This window comes from Pristis pectinata, chromosome 2 (assembly GCF_009764475.1).
Source record: "Pristis pectinata isolate sPriPec2 chromosome 2, sPriPec2.1.pri, whole genome shotgun sequence".
Classification (NCBI taxonomy): Eukaryota; Metazoa; Chordata; class Chondrichthyes; order Rhinopristiformes; family Pristidae; genus Pristis; species Pristis pectinata.
In genome coordinates this window covers 144,298,444-144,323,234 of record NC_067406.1, presented here as the reverse complement: position 1 = coordinate 144,323,234, position 24,791 = coordinate 144,298,444, and the positions used below count along the sequence as shown (strand labels likewise).

The 24,791-nt window shown below is 44.0% G+C and overlaps 1 protein-coding gene across 7 annotated transcripts in view; it reads left to right on the top strand.

The window, feature by feature from the left end:
• The window catches only part of LOC127587443 (sodium/hydrogen exchanger 9B2-like), a 161,414-nt gene that overhangs the window by 24,075 nt on the left and 112,548 nt on the right, over positions 1-24,791 (top strand). For 4 of the 7 annotated variants that reach the window (XM_052045801.1, XM_052045786.1, XM_052045829.1 and 1 more), the window contains one exon: positions 12,256-12,383. The exons of the other annotated variants lie outside the window; for them this stretch is intronic. The gene's annotated coding sequence lies outside the window, so the exon portion shown is untranslated. The remainder of the gene's footprint in view (positions 1-12,255; positions 12,384-24,791) is intronic. 7 annotated transcript variants of the gene reach the window in all.

Here is a 24,791-nt window from a genome sequence, read left to right as displayed (position 1 = left end):
GCAGTCCATTGTTTCTCTACCATTCTGGATCTGATACCAGGCAATGAACCTGGTCAGGTGTCAGATCTCTCAGTGGGTGAGCATTTTGGAGACAGTAACCACAACTCCCTGACCTCTCCCCTTGCCTTGGAGAGGGATAGGAGCAGATGCTATGGGAAAGTATTTAATTGGTGGGGGGGTTGAATTATGATGCTATTATGAGGCAGGAGCTTGGGAGTGTAAATTAGGAGCAGATGTACTCAGGGAAATGCATAATGGAAATATGGAGGTCATTTGCATGGGTCCGGTTAGGTTCGTCTCATTAAAGCAGGAAAAGGATGGGAGGATGAAAGAACCATGGTTGACGAGATGTGGAATATCTAATGAAGAGAAGTTTAAGGCTCAGGAAGCAAGGATCAGACAGAGCTCTAGAGGGTTACAAGGTTGCCAGGAAGGAGCTTAAGAATAGACTTAGGAGAGCTAGAAGGGGGCATGAGAAGGATTGGTGAGTAGGATTAAGGAAAACCCCAAGGTGTTCTACTCGTTTGTGAAGAACAGGAGGACTAGAATGAAGGTAGGACCAATTAGGGATAGAGGAGAAAACATACCCTGGGAGCTGGAGGAGGTAGGGGAGGTCATTAATGAATACTTTGCCTCCGTATTTACCTGTGATAGAGACCTTGATGTTTGTGAGGACAGCATAAAACAGGCTGATAAGCTAGAACATATTGATGTTAAGGAGGAGGATGTGCTGGAACTTTAGAAAAATATTAGGATAGATAAGTCCCCGGGGCCGGATGGGATATATCCCAAGATACTACTGCAAGGGAAGAGATTTCTGAGCCCTTAGTGATGGTCTTTGCGTCCTCACTGGCCACAGCAGTAGTACCAGATGATTGGAAGGTGGCAAATGTTATTCCCTTGTTCAAGAAAAGGAGTAATCCTGGGAATTATAGACCAGTGAGTCTTACTTAGGTGGTGGGCAGATTATTGGAAAAAATTCTTAGGGACAGGATTTATGAGTATTTGGAGAAGCATAGTCTGATTAGGGATAGTCAGAATTGCTTTGATGGGCAGGTCATGCCTCATGAGCCTGATAAAGGGTATCAAAACACATTGAGGGTAGAGCAGTGGAAGTGGTGTATATGGACTTTAGTAAGGTGTTTGATAAGGTTCCCCATGACAGGCTCATTCAGAAGGTTGGGAGGCATGGGATCCAGTGAAACTTGGCTGTGTGGAGTTCAACCTGGAAAAGTGTGAAGTGATTCGCTTTGGAAGGTCGAATTTGAAGGCAGAATACAGGGTTAATGGCAGGATTCTTTGCAGTCTGGAGGAACAGAGGGATCTTGGGGTCCAAGTCCATAGATCCCTCAAAGTTGCCATGCAAATTGATAGGGTTGTTAAGAAGGCGTATGGCGTGTTGACCTTCATTTGTCATGGGATTGTGTTCAAGAGCCGCAAGGTAATGTTGCAGCTCTATAAAACCCTGATTAGACCACACTTAGAATACTGTGTTCAGTTTTGGTCGCCTCCCTATAGAAAGGATGTGGAAGCTTTAGAGAGGGTGTAGAGGAGATTTACCAGGATGCTGCCGGGATTGGAGAGCATGTCTTATGAGGATAGGTTGAGCGAGTTAGGGCTTTTCTCTTTGGAGCAAAGGAGGATGAGAGGTGACCTGACAGAGGTGTACAAGATAGGAGGCATAGATCAAGTGGACAGCCAGAGACTTTTTCCCAGGGCAGAAATGGCTAATAAGAGGGGGCATAATTTTAAGGCGATTGGAGGAAAGTACAGGAGGGATATCAGAGGTACATTTTTTACATAGAGAGTGGTGGGTGCTTGGAATGTGCTGTCAGGGGTGCTGGTAGAGGCAGATGCATCAGAGACATTTTTAAGAGACTCTTAGATAGGCACATGGATGATAGAAAAATGGAGAGGTACGTGGGAGGGAATGGTTAGATAGAGCTTAAGAGTAGATTAAATGGTTGGCACAACATCGTGGGCCAAAGGGGCTGTACTGTGCTATAATGTTCTATGTTTTAAATTTTCTCTGCAGTCTTTCAAGCTTATTGATATCTTTCCTGTGGTAGGTGATGAACTGCACACAATACTCTAAATTTGGCCTCACCAACGTCTTGTACAGCTTCAACATTAACATCCCAACTCCTGTACTCAGTGGCCTGATTTATGAGGGCCAATGTGCCAAAAGCTCTCTTTACAACTCCATCTACCTGTGATGCCACTTTCAAGGATCTCTGGATCTGTATTCCCAGGTCCCTCTGTTAGACCGCACATCTCAGAGCCCTACCATTCACTGTGAAAGTCTTACCCTGGTTTGTCTTCCCAAAGTGCAACACCTCACACTTGTCTGCATTAAATTCCATCTGCCATTTTTCAGCCTGTTTTCCTAGCTGGTCAAGATTACGCTGCAAGCTTTGATAGCCTTCCTCACTGTCCACTACACCCCCAATCTTGGTGTCATCCACAAATTTGCTGATCTAGTTTACCACATTATCATCTAAATCATTAATATAGATGATAAATAGCAAAGGAGCCAGCACTGATCCATGCGGTACACCACTAGTCACAGGCCTCCAGTCAGAGATGCAACCATCTACTACCACTCTCTGGCTTCTCCCGCTAAGCCAATGTTGAATCCAGTTGGCGACTTCATCCTGAATGCCAAGTGACTTAACCTTCTGGAGCAGCCCCCCATGTGGGACTTTGTCAATGGCCTTGCTAAAGTCCATGTAGACAACGTCCATGGCCTTTCCCTCATCAACCTTCTTGGTAACCTCCTTGAAAAATTACACAAATCCATGTTGACTATCCCTAATCAGGCCCTGTTTATCCAAATGCTTATATATCCTGTCCCTTAGAATGCCTTCCAATAATTTACCCATGATGCCAGGATCACCGGCCTATAATTCCCCAGCTTGTATTTGCTATTATGAAGACGTAGCTGCAGGGTTAACAAGGATGGGAACTGAATATAGATATTTAGATATTTATTTATTAGTCACATGTACATCGAGACACAGTGAAATGTGTCTTTTTGCATTACTGAGAATGAGCCTGCAAGTGTCGCCACTCTTCCCGCACCAACATAGCATGTCCACAGCTCCTAACCTATACATCTTTGGAATGTGGGAGGAAATCAGAACACCAAGAGGAAACCCCCACTCAGACACGGGGAGAACATACAAACTCCTTACAGACAGTGGCAGAATCGAACCCGGGTCGCTGGCACTGTAATAGCGTTACGCTAACCACTACACTACATTTGCTTTGGGTTCAGTCAAGGCCCACATAAAAGAACCCATGCTAAAATTTAAGTTGGAATAGGAGAAAAGTCTCTTCAGTCACACCTGGCACAGAAAATGCTTAAGATTGTTGGTGGTCACCCTTCTCAGTCCCAGGAAATTACATGAGAGTTCTTTGAGGCAGTGTCCTAGGCTTCATTCTTGAGCTGGAGCATCAATACACCTCACTGTATTTCTACTGAGTTCTGTTTGCAACTTCTTGCATAATGAAAGGGTCCATATCTGCAGTGGAGTCTGGATAACTCGAGCTGTGAAGTGCTACATGAGTGACAAGCATTGACTATGTCCAGGGAGACTTTGGCTTATAACATTGTCAAATCCCTTGCCATTCAAAATCCTTGGGTCACCATTGAACAGAAATTTAAATGGTACCAGTTACAGGAATACTAGTTACAACCTCAGTTTAGAGACTGAGTAGTTTTTCAGAAATTACTACTTGACCCAATTAAACGGCAGAGTTTGGGTGAGTTCAGCTTTATCGAGATTAGAAAGTGGAAGACTAGCCACATGAGTTTTGGCACTGAGGTAATAAAGTCATGGATGACCTTAGGCAGGGTCAGAGATGGACATTTTGTTTGGATGTAAGCAATGGTGATGGAGAGCATAAGTAAGCAAGTAGTTAAGAAGGCAAACAATACATTAATATTTATTGCAAACAGATTTGCGTAGAAGAGTAAAGATATCTTGCTGCACTTCTTTTGGGTGAGACTGCATGTGGATTATTGTGTACAGGTCTGACTCAGAAACAATATGCTTATAATAGAGGAAGTGCAACAAATGTTAACCAAATTCTTTCCAGAACTGGGAAAGTTTGTCGTATGAGGAAAGACTAAGCAGACTATGATCTATTGTGTTTGAAAAAATACAAGGTGATCTCATTGAATCATGCAACATTCCTATGGAATAGATGCAGGGATGATGTTTCTGGATGAATGTCTACACCAGGATGTCACAATCTCCCAAATAGGTTATCCATTCAGAACAGAAATGAGAAGTCATTTCTCCATTTAGCTGTGAATCTTTTAAATTATCTATCTGGGGAGCAGTGGAAATCCAGTCACTGAGGATATTCAAGACAGATTGATAGATTTTTAAAGGGAATCAAGGAATATAGCATTTCCTGATTAGCACAGGGAAGTGGTCCTGAGGTTAAAGAACAGTTATGAAATGGCAGAGCAGGCAAGAGAGGCTGGATGGCTTACACCTACTTCTAGTTCATTTGTTCCTATGTACTGCTGTTGGTAAAAACATTCAATGTGTCAAGGAGAATTTACGGAGGGAAATAGAGTTGGTTTCCAACATCTCCAATGTGAAACTGCCATCAGACACAGCTTTTCTTTCCCCTTCTTCCCACTGCATTCCAAAGAAACTGCTTACTGAGGGGTGTCTGATTTATTCTATCATCTCTACCAATATCCATTCCCCTTCTCATGGTATTGGTTTATTATTGTCACTTGTACCGAGGTACAGTGGAAAAACTTGTCTTGCGTACCGATCGTACAGGTCAATTCATTACACAGTGCAGTTACATTGAGTTAGTACAGAGTGCATTGATGTAGTACAGTACAGAGTAAAGTGTCACAGCTACAGAGAAAGTGCAGTGCAATAAGGTGCAAGGTCACAACAAGGTAGATTGTGAAGTCATAGTCTATCTCATTGTATAAGGGAACTGTTCAATAGTCTTAACACAGTGGGGTAGAAGCTGTCCTTAAGTCTGGTGGTACGTGCCCTCAGGCTCCTGTATCTTCTACCCGATGGAAGAGGAGAGAAGAGAGAATGTCCCAGGTGAGTGGGGTCTTTGATTATGCTGGCTGCTTCGCCAAGACAGCAAGAGGTAAAGACAGAGTCTAAGAAGGGAGGCTGGTGTTCGTGATGCACTGGCTGCGCCACAACTCTCTGCAGTTTCTTGCTGTCCTGGGCAGAACAGTTGCTCTACCAAGCCGTGACACATCCAGATAGGGTGCTTTCTATGGTGCATCGGTAAAAGTTAGTGAGAGCCAAAGGGGACAAACCAAATTTCTTTAGCCTCCTGAGGAAGTAGAGGCGCTGGTGAGCTTTCTTGGCCATGGCATCTACGTGATTTGACCAGGACAGGCTGTTAGTGATGTTCACTTCCAGGAACTTGAAGCTCTCAACCCTCTTGACCTCAGCACCATTGATGTAGACAGGAGCATGTACACCGCCCCCTTTCCTGAAGTCAATGACCAGCTCTTTAGTTTTGTTGACATTGAGGGAAAGGTTGTTGTCATGACACCATTCCACTAAGCTCACTATCACCTTCCTGTATTCTAACTCATCACTGTTTGAGATACAGTCTACAATGGTGGTATCATCTGCAAACTTGTAGATGGAGTTAGAGCAGAATCTGGCCACATAGTCATGAGTGTATAGGGAGTAGAGTAGAGGGCTGAGGTGGGGCACCAGTGTTGAGAATAATCGTGCCGGAGGAATTGCTGCCTATCCTCACTGGTTGCGGTCTGTTTGTTAGAAAGTCAAGGATGCAGTTACAGAGGGAGGTGTTGAGCCCCCAGGTCTCGGGCACCTTACTGAACAACAGTAGCGATGCCACACCTGCATTTTTACCTCTTTCCCTCACCATTCAGAGGTCCAAATGCTTTCCAGGTGAAGCTGCGATTTGTATTATTTCCAGTTTATTATACTGCTTAGTTCCTCACAATTAGTCTCTACTTCGGGGAGACAGAATTCAGATTTGGCCACTAACTTGTTATCCCAACCCCAAATTTTCAGTTGCCTGTCACTTTAATTCTCCAACCCACTCTCACTTTAACCCAGCTTCTTATAATGTTCCTGTAAAACCCATCGTACATGTGTCACCCCTTCTGGACTTTACATTCAGTTCAGCGATTTTAGATGATCAGTTCCTGCCTCTGTATCTCGCAGGTCCAGCATTCATAGTTTTTTTTCTCTTTTGGTAATTTCATGCACTTTATTAGTCATCTTCTTCTATTTACACCTCCTCCAGATCTACCTTTTGTTATTCACAAATGCAATACACTTCCTTTCACACAGGTTTTTTTCATCCTACCCTTTTCTCTTCTCTGCATCTCAAAACATTTTATTCTATAACTTGTCTTCGCTCTGAATGATGACACACATGAAATATTGATGTTTTTTTCTTTTCTCAAATGCTCCCTATCCTGTTGTGTACTTCTAGTATACTTTGTTCTATCACAGGAACAGAGTTGATGGCTAGGGAACAGTTGTGGCACAGATCAATGATAACAGCCTTCCCAATACTTATTTGGAGCAAATTTCCAGTCATTCAAAACTGATTAGTCAACCAGAATGACAGATCAGATGGGGTTGTTAATGGATAAAGCTGGATATTACCAGTGTTTATGTGCAACTGCGTGTGTTTTTAATGATTGACTGGGAGTTAGCAAGTAGGCCAAGAGTAGATTCTCGGTGAGCTGCAAAAGTGGGAAGATATGTCACTGCAGGTGATGCTGTGGCTACAACTTAAGCTGTAGAGACTGCAAAAAAGATTCACAAGGATGTTGCTGGGACTGAAGAGCTTGAGATAGAAGGAGAGACCTGATAGGCTGAGACTGTTTTACCTGGAGTGAAAGAGGCTGAAGGGTGACCTTATAGAGGTTTATAAAATCATGAGGGGCATAGATAGGGTGGATGGTCATAATCTTTTTCCCAAGGTAGGGGAAAGATTTAAAAGGGACCTGAGGAGCAAGTTTTTCCACAGAGGGAACTGCCAGAGGAAGTGGTAGAGATAACATTGAAAAGATGGGCAGATACGTGGTGGGAAAGATTGAGGGATATAGGCCAGATACTGGCAAATGGACTAGCTCAGGTAGGCATATGGTTGGCATGGACAAGTTGGACTGAAGAGTCTGTTTTCTGTGCTGTATAACTCTCACTCCATGACTCTATAAAGTGGGTTGATAAAAATGAGGCCAAGGCAGTCTCAGTTCGATGTGAAGCACTGGAGGGGTAATGATGTGGTTTCTTAAAGCTGCAGGCAAGGAAATTATAAACATCAAAGTGCAGTTTTTGATTTAAAAGTGGAAGCAAATGAAAATTGTTTGAACTGGCAAATGAGCACTGTTTAACTCTAGAAATGATACAAAAATTACCACACTTCTTTTGAAATCATTGTGCCAACATAGCTAATCCCTCCTACCTACAGAAGGCCATATCCCTCCATTTTCCTCTCATTCTTGTGCCCATCCAAACCTCTCTTAAAGCTCCCTATGAATTTGCCTCTACCACCCTATCAGGCAATGCATTCCAGGCATACCACCGCTCGGAGTAAGAACTTACTCTAGAACAATACAGCACATTACAGGCCCTTCGGCCCACCATGTTGTGCCAACCTTCAAACCACTCCTAAGACTATCTACCCCCTTCCTCCCACATATCCCTCTATCTTAAATTCCTCCATATGCTTATCTAACAATCTCTTGAACTTGACCTACGTATCAGTCTCCTCCACCACCACCCCAGGCAGTGCATTCCATGCACCAACCACTCTCTGGGTGAAAAACCTCCCTCTGACATCTCCCCACCCATTACCTTAAAGCCATGCCCTCTTGTATTGAGCATTTGTGCCCTGGGAAAGAGGCGCTGGCTGTCCACTCTATCTATTCCTCTTAATATTTTGTATACCTCTATAATGAACCTACCCCCTCTCACCTTAATGCATGCCCCTGGTATTGGATTGCTCAATAATGGGAAAAGATATTGCTTGTCCACCCTATTAATGCCCCTCATCATTTATATACCTCCAACAGATCACCCCTCAGCCTCTGCCACTCCAGAGAAAAGAGCCCAAGTTTGTCCAGCCTCTCCTGATAGCACATGCCCACTAATCCAGGTGGCATCCAAGTAAACCTAGCAGGAGCAACAAAAATAATTAAAATTGCAATGGATGTGGGTGAGGTTGTAAATGAACACTTTTGTATTCACTGAAGAGAAAGACGTGGTAGATGGAAAGTTCAGGGAGAGGGATAGTGTTCTTCTTGAGTATAAAATAAATTACAGGAAGAACTCGAGCAGGTCAAGAAGCATCTGTGGAGGCAAAGGGATCGTCAAGACCTTGCATCAAGACTGAGAGTGCAGAGGGAAAGATGACCACTATATGGAAGTGAGAGGAAGGGGTGAGACAGAGGCTGGTAGGTGACAAGTGAAACTATATTTGGGAGGTGGGGGAGGGAGCATGATAGGCAGATAGAGCAGGGTGGGAGGGAGGAGTGTTGAGGTTGATAGGTGGAACAATGATAGACAGGTGGGGGCGGGGGAATAGGAAGGGTGAGCCAAGGGAAAAGAAACTCTGGTAGATAGATATGTGGGTGATGGGCTGATGGAACCAGCTGGGGGAGGGTGATGAGTTTAAGTAGTGAGGGGGAGAGGGATGGAAAAGGTGAAGAAAGGGATAGAGGCCCTGGGTGGATGGAGGGAGCAGGCAGAAGAAACACCCTCTTAGTGGGTTAGTAAAATTGGGGAATTCATTGTTCATACCATTGGGCTGTAGGCTCCCCAAGTGGAACATGAGGTGCTGCTCTTCTCGTTTGTATTTGGTCTCGGTGGCAGTGGAGAAGGCCAAGGACAGAGAGGTCAGCGTAGAAATGGGAAGGGGAGTTGAAATGTCATGCAGCGGAATCTCCAGATGACCATTGTGGACAAAGCACAAGTGCTCTGCAAAATGGTCGCCTGGCGCACACTTGGTCTCGTGAATGGACGGGATGCCACGAGGGGAATGGGGAAGATTTGGCTGCTGGTGAGATCCCATTGGAGCTGGTTTTTCAGGTTGAGACCCTGCATCTGGAGAATGTGTAGAGGGAAGGTAGTCAATATATAGACTCTTGATGTCTGTGATATACACTAATAACTTGCATTGAATGTAAGAGGTATGATTGCTACATTATTATTCATAGAATCATAGAACAGTACAGCACAATACAGGTCCTTCGGCCCACAATGTTGTGCCGACTTTTAAACCTCACTTAAGACTATCTAACCCCTTCCTCCCATATATCCCTCTTATATTAAATTCTTCCATATACTTATCTAGCAATCTCTTGAATTTGACCAATGTACCCACCTCTACCACCACCCCAGGCAGCGCATTCCATGCTACATATTCCATATTGCTACATCAGCTTGCATATGACACAAAAATTGTTGTGGAAAGCGAGGAGGATTGTCTTAGTCTATGGCATCATATTGAATGTATGTTAGAAACCATAAAGGTCCTAGCACCAATCCTTGTGGGACACCACTATTCACAGGCATCCAATCACAAAAACAACTATCTACCACAACCATCTGTCTCCCATTGCCAAACCAATGTTGGATCCAGTTTGCCAACTTGCCCTGGATCTCATGGGTCCTAGCCTTTTGAACCAGTCTCCCATGTGGGACCTTGTCAAAGGCCTTAAAGTCTATGTAAATCACCTCTACTACCCTGCCCTCTTCTATTCACTTTATTATTTTTCAGAGAATTCAATCAAATTGGTCAGACAGGATCTACCCTTGACAAAGCCATGTTGGCTATCCCTGATTGGTGCCTGCCTTTCCAAGTGATCATTAATCCTCTCCCTCAATGTTTTCCAGTATCTTTCCTGCCACTGATGTTAGGCTCACAGGTCTATATTTACCAGTCTTTTCCTTGTTGCCTTTCTCGAAAATGAGGACTATGTTTGCTGAGCTCCAGTCATCTGGTACCTCACTTTTATCCATGAAGATTTAAACAAAATCTCAGCCAGAGCCCCAGGAGTCTTTTTCCCTTGCTTCCTGTAGCAGCAGTAATAAATCTCATTTGGCCCTGGGGACTTATTCACCTTTAAGCTGGCTAAACGTAAATAAATTGGTTTATTATTGTCACATATACTGAGGTGCAGTGAAAAGCATTGTTTTGCGTGCCATCCATACAGATCATTTCATTACAACAGTGCATTGAGGTAGTACAAGGGAAAACAATAACAGAATGCAGAATAAGGTGTTACAGAGCAAGTGCAGTGCAGGCAGACAATAAGGTGCAAAGCCTTAACGAGGATTGAGTGCCTCCTCTCTATTTATGGAGACCTGCACTAGACTTGCCTTCCTCTTCATTGAATTTTCCAACGAGGAAGTCTGTTTGGACTTTGGAGGAGCAGAGAATTTATATCTGGTTCCTCTGCTGCAGTACCCTTCCCCCTCCCCCAGTGATCACTCTCTCTGTGACTCTCGGCTCATCACTGCCTATCCATCCCCCTCCCTCCAGGGACACTCTTCCCTGTGACCACAAAAGGTGTAACACCTGCTCCTATGCCTCCTTCCTCACCATCCAGCGTCCTAGACAGCCCTTCCAGGTGAGGCAGTCTTTCACATGCGAATCCTGTCACATTATTTATTGCATCCGGTGCTCCTGTTGTGGCTTCCTCTCCATCGGTGAGACCAGACACAGACTGAGTGACTGCTTTGCTGAGCACCTTCGCTCCATCTACCATGGCCGCCTGAATCTCCTAGTGGTCAGCCATTTTAATTATCTTTCCCATTCCTACACCAACATGTCTGTCCACAGCCTCCTCTATGCCAAGTCGAGGCAAACACAAATTAGAGGAACAGCACCTCGTATTCCGTCTGGGCATTCTCCAACTTAGCGGCACGAATATTGAATTCTCAAACTTCTGGTAACCGCTCCCCCCTGTCCCTTTTCCGTTATACTCTTATCTCTCTTTTCCTGATCCATCTGGCCCCCATCACCCTATCTCTTTCCCCTCCCCTACCCTCTCATCTGCCCATTATCCACACAATCCTCCCACTGGTTCCTCTCCTATCAGATTCCATCATCTTCAGCCCTTTGTCACTCCCATGTATCACCTCCCAGTTTCTGATACCATTCCCACTTTCCCCTCTCGTCTGCCTATCACCACCCGCACCCCCCCCCCCCACCCAACCACACAAAGGCCATGCTGGATCCATCTACCATCACCTGCCAGCCCTTGCTTCACCCCCTTCCCCCACCTTCTTATCCTAGCCTATCTCCCCTCTGTCTTTCAGTCCAGATGAAGGGTTCCGATCCAAAACGTTGACTGTTTACTTCCCCCTACCAGATGCTGCCTGACCTGCTGAGTTCCTCTTGTGTCACATATTAGATGTTTTTGCTGACTATGTCCCACTGGCAACATCCCAGATGGAAACTTGGAAAGCATTCTTAGAGTCTGGTAATTTCTATCTAAAAGTTCATATAGATGGGCAAATTCCATAATGGATTTGGTTTTGCTTGGATGGCTCAAATGATCAATTAATCCACAATTGCTGTTCAGCTTGCTTTGCATGGAGGAGAGGTAAGTCATTTAACTTTGAGTGGTAATTCACTTAATATTACCTTTATTCCTGTTTCAGCCTATGGGGGATCATGATTTCTGGAAATAATCAGGATCTTTGGCCATTATTATTTGATTTCAGTGACTGTTGTAAAACGCATGTTGAAATGAGTTGGAGGTATGGTTGGGTGATGACTTGCAGAAACATTCCAATGTTCAGCAAAGTTAATTTACTCACAGAAACAGTCTGTTAACAGAGACATGAAGCAAACTGAGGCATTTGTTCCAGCAGAGGAATTTCTCCTGAAAATAATAAGTGGGAATAGTTGTGAATAGATTCTGTTCATAAAGACAGTCTTTCGCATTCAGCAGTGTGGTCAAAAAGCTTGATTAACACGGGAATTACCCTATAGGCTCCATTTTAGTTGGCTATAGCGTTGTCATTAAGTACAGTTTGACATAATCCCTGCAATGTATTACTGTGATTACAGCAAAGCATAATGTCATATATGGAAGGTTATGTACAGTCTACTGAACTGTGAAAATTGTCTAGGAGCACAATTACAGATAAATGTTCTACCTCAAACTCAGAAAACTACTTACAGAAGGTACAGTGGCAATGTCCAAATTCTGCTTTTTCATTTCAATCTTTCTCTTGCTTAATCCATCAGAAAGGCACACATTTTAAGGTGGAAGGAGAGCTATCGGCATATCCAGTGAAGGAAAAGCATTCATTAACACAGGTTTGAGGATCAGTGTTTGGCCTCACCAGTGAAAAAGGAGGCAGCAGCGTTGAGAGGTAGGAGATGAGGAGAAAAATTCTAGAAGACTAGGCTGTAGTCAGATTATTCTGCATTCATTTTGGCATTACATTGTAAAAAGTGGAGGAATAATTCTATTATACTGTATAAATATAATTTCGAAAGTACTATTTTAAAATAAAAATTAATAAAAAGTGCCTTGGATTCAGTAAACCTCGTCAAGGGCAGTACAGTGGCACGGCTAGTAGAGCTGCTGCCTTGCAGAATCAGAGGTCCAGGTTCAATCCTGATCTTGCGTGCTGTCTGTGTGGAGTTTGCATGTGCTCCCTGTGACCATGTGGGCTTCCTCCAGGTGCTCTGGTTTTCTCCCACATCTGAAATAGGTGCAGGTTGGTAAGTTAATTGGCATCTGTAAATTGCCCCAATAACGAGCATGTATGTCCATATCTCCTTGAAAGTGGCTGCACAGGTCTATAGGGTGGTAAAGGTGTTTGGCAAGCATGCCTTTATTAGTTGAGGCATTGAGTTCAAGAGCCAGGGAGTTATGTTGCAGCTTTATAAAACTCTAGTTAGGCTGCATCTGGAGTATTGCATTGAATTCACCCTATTATAGGAAGGATGTGGAGGCTTTGGAGAGGGTGCAGAAGAGGTTTACAGGATGTTGCCTGGATTAGAGGGCATGTGCTATGAGGAGAGGTTAGACAAACTTGTGTGGTTTCCTCTGGAGTGGCAGAGGCTGAGGGGAGACCTGATAGAAGTTTATAAGATTATGAGAGGCATAGATAGAGTAGACAGTCAGTATCTTTCTCCCAGGGTAAAAATGTCAAATACTAGAGGGCATGTATTTAAGCTGAGAGGGCTTAAGTTCAAAGGAGATGTGTGGGATGTTTTTTTTTGCACAGAGTTGGGGGGGGGGGGGGGGGGGTGCCTGGAACACGCTTCCGGGGGTGATGGTGGAGGCAAATACGATAGAGGCATTTAAGAGGCCCTTAGATAGGCACATGGATGTGCAGAGAATGGAGGGATATGGACATTGTCTCGGCAGAAGGGATTAGTTTAGTTAGGCGTTTAATTACTAGTTTAATTGGTTCAGTAAATTGTAGCTTGAAGAGCCTGTTCTTTGTTTTTCAAGTATGAGGAAGTTGGAGATGTGAAGAGAGATGAGAAGGTGGGGTTTTATTTTATTTTAGCTGAAAAATCGCAAGATGATCTATATAGAGATGCTAAAATTATTGCTGTAGATAAATAGGAACAATTATTCCTGGCAGTCAATGAGATTGCCAAGGAAGCACAAATTTAGATAATGATAAAGAATTTAAAATAAAATATCCTCCAAATGAGGCTGGTTATCCAAATGAAGTTATCACAATCGTTGTTGAAGTAAGTCTATTCATCCTTCCAAATGGAAATTGGATAATTGATTCGGATAGAGGAATCTTAACAGATACATTGAAATTAGATTTGATGGTTGTTCGAAGGCTGATGGGGAGAAACAGTCACTCTTCCCTGAACTGTGCTACATTCCAGTCATTGGCAAACACACTCCTAGAAACCCTTTTGCTCCAAATCTGATGCCCTAATTTCTAATTCTCTTTTGCAGCTTAAACAACTTAAGGAATAGAAGTACATGCCCTCTTGCCTTTACATGGAACATAGAACAGAACGGCACAGTACAGGCCCTTCGGCCCACAACGTTGTGCTGACCTGTATAAACCTGCTCTATGATCAATCTAACCTTTTTCTTACATCCATGTGCTTTTAAAACTCCCTATTGTATCAGCCTCTACCACCACCCCACAGTGGTTTCCAGGCACCCACCACTCTGTTAAATGGGGAAAAAAAAACCCTACCTGTGACAGCTCCCCGAAATGTTCCTCCTCTGACCTTAACCTGACGTCCTCTGGTATTGACCATTGCTGGCTATCCACTCTATCTATGCCTCTCATCCTGTATCGCTCCAAAGAAAAAAGCCCTAGCTGGCTAACCTTTCCTCACAAGACATGTTCTCTAATCCAGGCATCATCCTGGTAAATTTCCTCTGCACCCTCTCTAAAGCTTCCACCTCCTTCCTGTTATGAGGTGATTAGAACTGAACACAATAGTCCTTAAGTGTCATTTAACAAGAGCTGCAACATTCCCTTGTGGTTCTTGAACTCAATCCCCTGACTAATGAATGCCAGCACACCATACATCTTCTTAACCACCCTAATAATTTGTGTGGCAACTTGAGGGATCTATGGACTTGGAGCCCAAGATCCCACTCCTTCCTCCACACTGCTAAGAATCCTGCTATTAACCTTGTACTCCACCTTCAAGTTCGATCTTCCAAAGTGTATCACTTCACACTTGTCCGGATTGAATTCCATCTGCCACTTCTCCACCCAATTCTGCATCCTGTCTATATCCATTGTAACCTACAACAACCTTCTACACTATCCACAACCTTCATGTCATCTGCAAACTTACTAACCAATCCCTGCACTTCCTCATCCTTTATAAAAATCACAAAGAGTAGGGGTCCCAGAATAGATCCCTGTAGAACGTCACTAATCATTCACCTCCAGGCAGAATACCCTCCATCTACTACCACCCTTCTGTAGGCAAGCCAATAGTGAATCCACACAGCTGAGTCTTCAAGGATCCCATGCCTCACGACTTTCTGGATGAGCCTACCATGGGGGTCCTTGTCAAATGCCTTCCTAAAGTCCATATACACCATATCCACCACTCTACCTTCATCAATTTGTTTTGTCACCTCCTTGGAAAAACTCAGGCTCGTGAGGCATGACCTGCTCCTCACAAAGCCATGCTGACCATCCCTAATAAGACTATGCTTCTCCAAATGTTCATAAATGCTGTCCCTAAGAATCTTCTCCAATAGTTTGCCTACCACTGACGTAAGACTCACTGGCCTATAATTCCCAGGATTATCCCTATTACCTTGCTTGGGCACAACAACATGGTGGGCCGAAGGGCCTGTATTGTGCTGTATTGTTCTATGGTTGAACAAGGGAACAACATTTGCCATCCACCAATCGTCTAGTACCACTCTTGTGGCCAGGGAGGAAGCAAATATCATCGTCAACGCCCCAGCAATCACTTCCCGTAGTAACCTGGGGTATATCCCATCCGTCCCTGGGGACTTATCTATCCTAATTTTTTTCAGCAAGTCCAATACTTCCTCTTTCTTAACCTCCACATGCTCCAGCACATTAGCCTGTTCTACAATGACCTCATATTCATCAAAGTCTCTCCCTAGTGAACACGAAGCAAAATATTCCTTAAGGACCTCCCCTACCTCCTCTGCCTCCAGGCATACGTTTTCCCCTTTATCCTTGAGTGGTCCTACCCTCACCTGAGTCATCCTCCTGTTCTTCACATACGTGTAGAATGCCTTGGGATTTTTCTTAATCCTACCCACCAAGGCCGCCTCATCTCCCCTTCTAGTCCCTCCTCAAGCTCCTTCCTGGCTACCTTACAATTCTCAAAAGCCCTGCCTGATTTTTGCTTCCTAAACATTGCATGCTTCCTTCTTCCTCCTGACTAAATGTTTCATCTCTTTTGTCGACCATGGTTCCTTTACCCTCCCATCCTTTCCCTGTCTCAGTGGGACAAACCTATCCAGAACCCCCTGCAAGTGTTCCCTAAATAGCCTTCACATTTCTTCTGTGCATTTCCCTGAGAACATCTGTTCCCAATTTACACTCCCAAGCCTAATACCATTGTAATTAGCCTGCCTAATACTGTTGTAATTACCCTTCCCCCAATTAAAAATGTTCCCATATTGGCTACTCCTCTCCTTGTCCATGGCTATGCTAAAGGTCAGGGAGTTGTGGTCACTATCTCCAAAATGCTTGCCCACCGTGAGGTCTGTCACCTGACCAGGTTCATTGCCTAGTTCCAGATCTAGCATGGCCTCTCCTCCAGTCAGCCTGTCTACATACTGTGTCAGGAATCCTTCCTGGACACACCTAACAAATTCTGCCCCATCTAAACCTTTCGCACTAAAACTTTTTACTATTCATTAAGTTCATAACTGATCTTCTGCCTTGTCCATTTCTCATTCAGTCACCGTATCCTTAGATTCCTTTGGGTATTCAAAAATCTAAGAGATCAGCCTTGAACGTACTCCATGTATGAGCATCTGTAAGCCCTCTAATAGAGGGAATTACAGAGTTTACAATGCTGTGTAGAGAAATTTCTCCTTGGCTGTATCCCAAATAGTTAACGTATGAGACTGTGCACATCAGTTCTGGATTCCCCAGCTAACCTCTTGATATCTACCCTGCATTCCCTCACAGAATCTTTTAGATTTCAATGAATTCCTTTCCCATTTTTCTAAGTTCTGGTTTGGGTTTAAGTCAATGTTACTTGATCTCTTTTTGTCGAACAAACTCCTCATTTAAAAAGCATACAGCTCCAGGATCTGTTTTTGATCCTGACCTGGGGTGTTGTCTATGTAGAGATTACACGTTGTCCCAATGATCACATGGATTTTCGCTGGATGCTCAGCATTTTCTCTCACATCCCAAAGATCTGGTTGGTTAATTGGCAACTGTAAATTATCCCTTGGGTGTAGGTATGTGGCAAAAGAACCAAAGCAGAGTCGATGGGCATGTGAGAGAGAATAATTTGCAAGGGTACAGAGAAAGGAGGAATAAGGCTGATAGAATTGTTCTGCTCTGAGTGGGCATGGACTTTATAGGCTGAATGGCTTCCCTTTATGTTGTAATAAGTAGAAAAATAATCATTCCAGTGCACCTATGCTGCACTGACTCCAAGGCTGCCTTCGATGTTCCAAGTCTCAACAAAGTCCTGTGCAATCTCAGCAAGACCTTCTTACTCTTGTATTCCAATTCCTTGGTCTGATTCCTGTCCCCACTTATTTTTGTAGTAGAAAGGAAGAGATGTGCATGGGGGCAAAAAAACAAGCTTACAAAAGAATTCATCAGCTACTCAACGGTTTCCTTAAATGCTAAGCAAAGAATTAAATAAAGCCATGTAATAGTGATCATTGGAAGTCTAACCCAACCTATGGCAAATTAATTGGTATTGGTTTATTATTGTCACTTGTACTGAGGTACAGTGAAAACTTGTCTTGCATACCGATCGTACAGATCAATTCATTACACAGTGCAGTTACATTGAGTTAGTACAGAGTGCATTGATGTAGTACAGGTAAAAACAATAACAGTACAGAGTAAAGTGTCACAGCTACAGAGAAAGTGCAGGTAGACAATAAGGTGCAAGGTCACAACAAGGTAGATTGTGAGGTCAGAGTCCATCTCATCGTATAAGGGAACCGTTCAGTAGTCTTATCACGGTGGGATAGAAGCTGTCCTTGAGCCTGCTGGTATGTGCCCTCAGGCTTGAACTTTTGACTGACTTGGCAGCCATTTTAGACACCTTGCAGTCTTCAGGTGAACCACATTTCTGTCTCATGGAGTAACTTATTCTCTTTTCTTTATGTTGTTGACTGCTTTAAGAAAACTACATTACAGTATATCCTCAAGGGAATACGAGAAAGAAATTGCTTTGAGCCTATTTGGTTCCAATGTCTATAGATTTATGATGATACTTTGAGTTTGCTGTTGTAAGACGTCTACTTTTTTTTAGAATTAATGATGTTAACAACTACCGTTTTTGTTTTAAATCTTCCATTAGACAGTTAGTTGCTGCAAATAGCATTTTCTTATTTGGCAGTGTGTTCATGACTAGTGATGTGGAATGCACTAATCTGTTTGACACTTTTTCAGCTCCAGATTTACCAAACTGAAGCTATTTCTTTTGGTCCCATTCCAGACAATAATGGTGAACTAGCACCCTTTGAGGAAGTGGGCAGAGTAAAAATTGAAGCTCAAAAGAACTTCAGCATTAGGAATGAAATCCTATTCCACGGGCAAAATAAAGAAATTACTACTTCACCCCAATTGCAACTTGATCTCGTTTACCATATCACTTGCATCACATTTCCCTTGATGTTCAATACAAAGCAGAAATCTAATTCCAAAGATTCTCATGATTCCTTGTGTACCTTATGGAGGCCTTTTAAATTGTGATTTAACATTTTGATTGATCTTTACTGATGTACAGTGTGTGTGTGAGAGAGAGAGAATTTTCCAGGTTGCAAGAAATGATTACCATTAAATCCAAAGGAACTTTCTATGTAGAATCCATATATTTGAATACATCATCATTGATAATTACATACATAAAGCAGAGTGATAGAGTCATACAGCACACAAACAGGCCCTTCCGCCCAACTGGTCCATACTGACCAAGATTCCCATCTAAGCTAGTCCCATTTGCTCGTGTTTGGCTCATACCCCTCGAAACCTTTCCTATCCAAATACTCTTTAAATGTTGTTAATGTACCTGCTTCAACCATTTCCTTTGGCAGCTCATTCTGCATACTGACCTTCTCTGGGTGAAAAAGTTGCCACTCAGGTTCCTATTAAATCTCTCCCCTCTCACCTTAAACCTATACCAATCCTGGGGAAAAGACTGTGTGCATTCACCCTATCTATGCCCCTCATGATTTTATACACCTCTGTTAGATCACCCCTCATTCTCCTATGCTTCAATGAAGGAAGTCCCAACCTACTCAACCTCTCTTTATAAACTCAGTCCTTCGAGTCCCGGCAATGTCCTCATAAATCTCCTCATCACTCTTTCTAGCTGAATGGCATCTTTCCTATAGCAGGGTGACCAAAACTAAAGACAGTATTCCAAATGCGGCCTCAGCAATGTCTTGTACAACATAACATCCCAACTTCTCTATTCAATGCCAAAGGCCTTCACCACCTTGTTGACCTGTGACACCACTTTCAGGGAACCATGTACCCCTAGGTCCCTCTGTTCTACAACACTCCCCAGAGCCCTGCCGTTCTCTGTGAAAGCCCTATCCTCACTTGTCTTCCCAAAATGCAATACCTCGCACTTATCTTAATTAAATTCCATTGCCATTCCTTGGCCCACTTACCCAGCTGATCAAGATCCCTCTGTACATCTTGAAAATCATCTTCACTGTCAACGACACCACCTATTTTAGTGTCATCTGCAAACTTACTAACCATGCCTTGTACTTTCTCATCCAAATCATTGATATGGATGACAAGTAGTATCGAGATCATGGTTCACCTTCAGTGCCATCTTCTTGCAGTATTCCCATATCCCTTATCTCCCTTGATGTTTAGAACTCTCTTGATCTGTGTTTCAATTGAACTCTATGACTGACCCTTCACAGCCCTGTGGAGCAGAGAATTCCAAAGATTCACTACAGAACTGGCAAGTTGTGACTAGTGGTGTACTGCTGGTATTGGTGCTTGGGTCCCAGTTATTCATGATCTGTATGAAAGATTTGGTTAATGGACCACAAGTCATTTTTCCAAGTCTGCTGGCAATACTAAACTAGCTGGAAAGTTGGGCAGGGCAGTGCAAATGGAATTTAATCCAGACAGATGGGAGGTAATACACTTTGGCAGGTCAAATTCTGACCTATAGGACATTGTAGAGAGAATGGCAGGGACCTTGAGGACACTGAAGAACAGTGAAACCTTGGGTGCAAGTCCATAGCTCCTTGAAAGTGGCGACACAGGTGTGTCGGGTAGTGAAGAAGGCATTTGGTATACTTGCCTTCATAGGCTGGCATTGAGTATGAGAGTTGGGATGTCATGTTACAGTTGTACAAAACATTCATTAGACCTCATTGTGTACAGTTCTGGTTGGCACAATACAGGAAGGATGTGACAGCAATAGAGAGAGTGCAGAAGAGATTCACCAGGATGTTGCCTGGAATGGAGGGCTGTAGTTATAAGGAGTGATTGGATAGGCTTTATTTAATCTCACTGGAATGTAGGCGGCTGAGGGGTGACCTTATAAAGGTCTCTAAAGTTATGAGGAGGATAGATAGGATAGTTGGTCTTTTTCCTCAGACAGGGGAGTCTAGAACTAGAGGGCACGGGTTTAAAATGAGAGGGGAGAAATTTTAAAGGAGATCTGAGGGGGAAGTTTTTCACGCAGAAGGTGGTAGCTATCTGCAAAGAGCTGCCAGAGGAGATAGTGGAGGCAGATACAATTACAATGTTTAAAGGATATTTGGACAGGTACTTGGATAGGAAAGGTGGAGAAGGATATGGGTCTAATATGGGCAAATGGGTTAGCATGGATAAACGTTACAATCAGCATGGATAAGATGGGGTGAAAGGGCCTGTACCTGTCCATACTTTCCTATGATTCTAACTGGGATTGTAAGTGTGGAGGTGGATGTAAAGGGGTTGTAGACAAGCTGAGTGAGTGCGTGAGAACCTAGAGGTGGAACGGAATGTGAACAAATGTGAAGTCATCCACCTTGGTGCACACGACAAAAGCAGAGTATTTGTTAAATGGTGAGAGATTGGATAGATTTGATGTTCAAAGCGACCTAGAAGTACTGATGAGACTGCAGATGGAGTATTGTGTACAGTTTTAGTCTTCTTATCTATAAAAGGATATTCTTGCTATTGAGGAACTGCAGTGAAAACTCACTAGACTAGTTCCAGGGGTGGCAGGTTATGAGGAGAGATTGAGTAAACTGGGAATGCATTTCTAGAGTTTATAAGAATGAGACATGATTTCAACAAAGCTTACAAAATTCTTAAAGGACTGAAGTCTAGAGGCAGGGAAGATAATTCTCTCAACTAGGAGTCACAGCTTCAGAATAAGGTAAGCTACTTAGGACGGAGATGAGTGGAAATTTCTTCATTTAGAGGGTGGTGAATCAAGTTCTGCACCCCTGAAGTGCTGTGAAGGCTCAGTCATAGTTTATTCAAGATTAAGTTAATTAGAGGATATGCAGGTAGTGCAAGAAAATAGCATTGATGTGGAAGATTGGCCATAGTTTTGATGAGTGGCAGAGTGGGCTTGGGGATAGAAGTGGCACAACTGCTATTTCATAGCTTGTACATATTATATCGGCATAGCATAAAAGGGCTATTGATAGTATAGATACAAAGTTAATTAATTAACCATAGAACCATAGAACAATACAGGCCCTTCGGCCCACCATGTTGTGCCGACCTTCAACCCTCACCTAAGACTATCTAACCCTTTCCTGGGCTTCGTGGGTTTCGCTTCGGAAGACTTCGGAGCTGATGTTTTTCTTTTTTTATCTTTTTTTTAATAGGATTTTAATTATAAGGGTTAGTTTTTAATATAGTTGTTATTATTAGGGTTAGATTTTTATAAGGTTCTTTTTTAAGTGCTTTATAACTTTTAATCAGGAAGAGTGGGGGCTGGACTGCGCAGGCACGGCACAGGCAGTTTAAAAAGCAAACTGCCATATCCAGTGGGCAGCGTCGGAGCGGGCAGCTGAGTGAGAGGGAGCAGAGTGGTTGGGCTTTGGCTTAAGGGGCTTGGCGTAAAGAGGCAAGGCAGGTGAGTAGCTGGTAGGTAGGTAAAGCTAAGGTTTACCTGTTATCTGTTACAAATTTTTAAGTAGGAAAAACTAGGTGGAAGGAAAAGGAATTAGTTCAGATGGAGGACATGGTGGTGTGCTGCAGCTGCTTGACGTGGGAACTCGTGGACCTTGCTGCGGTCCAAGATGACCACATCTGCAGTAAGTGCTTGAGGCTGGAGGAACTTCGGCTAAAAATCGATGAGCTGGAGTTACAGCTTCAAACACTGCGCAGCATCAGGGAGGGGGAGAGTTTTGTAGATACTGTACATAAGGGGACGGTCACCCCCCTTAGAGCAGGTAATTCTGGAGTCCAGGAAGTAGATAGAACGGTGACTGTCAGGGGAGGGAAAAGGAAAAAGAAAAAAGAAAACGAACAGGCAGATAGAGCAGAGGACCCCGGAGGCTGTTCCCCTCAGTTACAGGTTTTCTGCTTTGGAGGCTTTTGAGGGAGATGACCTGGCGGGGCCTAGCAGCAGTAGCCAGGTCTGTGGCACTGGGACTGGTCCTGCTGCTCAGAAGGGAAGGGAGGAGAAGAGGAAGGCAGTAGTGATAGGGGACTCGATAGTCAGGGAAACAGATAGGAGGTTCTTTGGCAGTGAGCATGAATCCCGGATGGTTTGTTGCCTCCCAGGTGCCAGGGTCCAGGATGTCACTGATCGGGTCCACAGGATTCTAGAGCGGGAGGGAGAATAGCCAGAAGTTGTGGTCCATGTTGGTACCAATGACATAGGTGGGAAGAGGGTAGCGATCTCGGGATTGCTGCCAGTGCCACATGATAGTGAAGGTAGAAATAGGAGGAGATGGCAGATAAATGCTTGGCTGAGAAGTTGGTGCAGGAGGGAGGGTTTTAGATTTTTGGATCATTGGGATCTCTTCTGGGGAAGGTGGGACCTGTACAGAGAGGATGGGTTACACCCGAACCTGAGGGGGGCCAATATCCTTGCAGCCAGGTTCAGGAGGGTTTAAACTAGATTGCGAGGAGGAAGGGAACCGGAGGAGTAGGTCAGAGGAAGAAGGGGATGGGGAAAAGTCAGATCTAACAGGTAGAGAGGCTTTGAGGAAGCAGAGTACAGGGTATAACAATAGAAAGGTGGATGGGCTAAAGTGCATTTACTTGAATGCGAGAAGCATCAGAAATAAGGGAGATGAACTGAGAGCTTGGATAAGTACATGGGACTATGATATTGTGGCTATTACAGAGACATGGCTGACATTGGGGCAGGAATGGATATTGAATATTCCTGGTTTTCAGTGTTTTAAAAGGGATGGGTGGGGTAGAAGAGGAGGAGGGGTGGCGATACTGGTCAGGGACACAATTACAGCTGCAGAAAGGGTAGATAATGTAGAAGGATCCACTCTAGGGTCAATCTGGGTGGAAGTTAGGAACAAGAAAGGATCAGTTACTCTACTGGGAGTATTCTATAGGCCCCCCGGTAGCAGTAGGGATACTGAGGAGCAGATTGGGAGGCAATTTTTGGAAAGATGCGAAAATAACAGGGTTATTATAATGGGAGACTTCAACTATCCAAATATTGATTGGCACCTAATTAGTGCCAAAGGTTTAGATGGGGTGCAGTTTAAGTGTGTCCAGGACGGATTCCTGACACAGTATGTTGACAGGCCGGCTAGAGCAAATGCCATATTAGATCGATGTGTTAGAGGATGTGTTGGAGCTGTTAGAAAATATTAGGACAGATAAGTCCCCGGGCCCTTACAGAATATTCCCCAGGCTGCTTCGTGAGGTGAGGGAAGAGATTGCTGAACCGTTGGCTAGGATCTTTGAGTCCTCGTTGTCCACGGGGATGGTACCGGAGGATTGAAGGGTGGTGAATGTTGTCCCCTCATTCAAAAAAGGTAGTAGGGATAGTCCAAGGAATTACAGACCAGTGAGCCTTACGTCTGTGGTGGGTAAGCTGTTGGAAAGGATTCTAAGAGATAGGACCTATGAGCATTTGGAGAAACATGGACTGATTAGGGATAGCCAGCATGGCTTTGTGAAGGGAAGATCTTGCCTCACAAGCCTGATAGGGTTCTTTGAGGAGGTGACCAGGAAGATTGATGAGGGTAGTGCAGTGGATATGGTCTACATGGATTTTAGTAAGGTGTTTGACAAGCTTCCGCATGGTAGGCTTCTTCAGAAGGTCAGAGGCCAAGGGATCCAGGGAGGCTTGGCCATGTGGATTCAAAATTGGCTTGCCTGTAGAAAGCAGAGGGTTGTGGTGGAGGGAGTGCATTTGGATTGGAGGGCTGTGACTAGTGGTGTCCCGCAGGGATCGGTTCTGGGACCTCTACTTTTTGTGATACTTATTAATGACTTAGATGAGGGGGTGGAAGGCTGGGTTAGCAAGTTTGCAGATGACACAAAGATCGGTGGTGTTGTGAATAGTGTGGAGGGCTGTCGAAGCTTGCAGAGGGATATTGATAGGATGTAGAGCTGGGCTATCGTGGCAGATGGAGTTCAATCCAGAGAAGTGTGAGGTAGTACACTTTGGAAGGACAAACTCCAAGGCAGAGTACAGGGTAAGTGGCAGGATTCTGGGCAGTGTAGAGGAGCCTCACCAGGACAAATTTATCCCTAACTTCCTGCAAGGGATCCTTGAACATCAACCACATCTCCATGGTACATTTCTCTTCAAAAATGTCATCCCAATTTACACTCTGAAGTTTTCGCCTTATAGCCTCATAATTCGCCTTCCCCCAATTAAATATCTTCCCGTCCTCTTTGCTCCTATCCTTGTCCATGACAATGCTAAAGGTTATGGAGCAGTGGTCGCTGTCCCCCGAATGCTCACCCACTGATAGGTCTGTCACCTGACCCGGTTCATTACCTAAAACTAGATCTGAATGGCATTCCCTCTAGCCGGCCTGTCAACATACTGTGTCAGGAATCTGTCCTGGACACACTTAACAAACTCCGCCCCGTCTAAACCTTTGGCACTAAGCAGGTGCCAATCATTATTTGGGAAGTTGAAGTCTCCCATGATAACCCTGTCATTTTTGCATCTTTCCA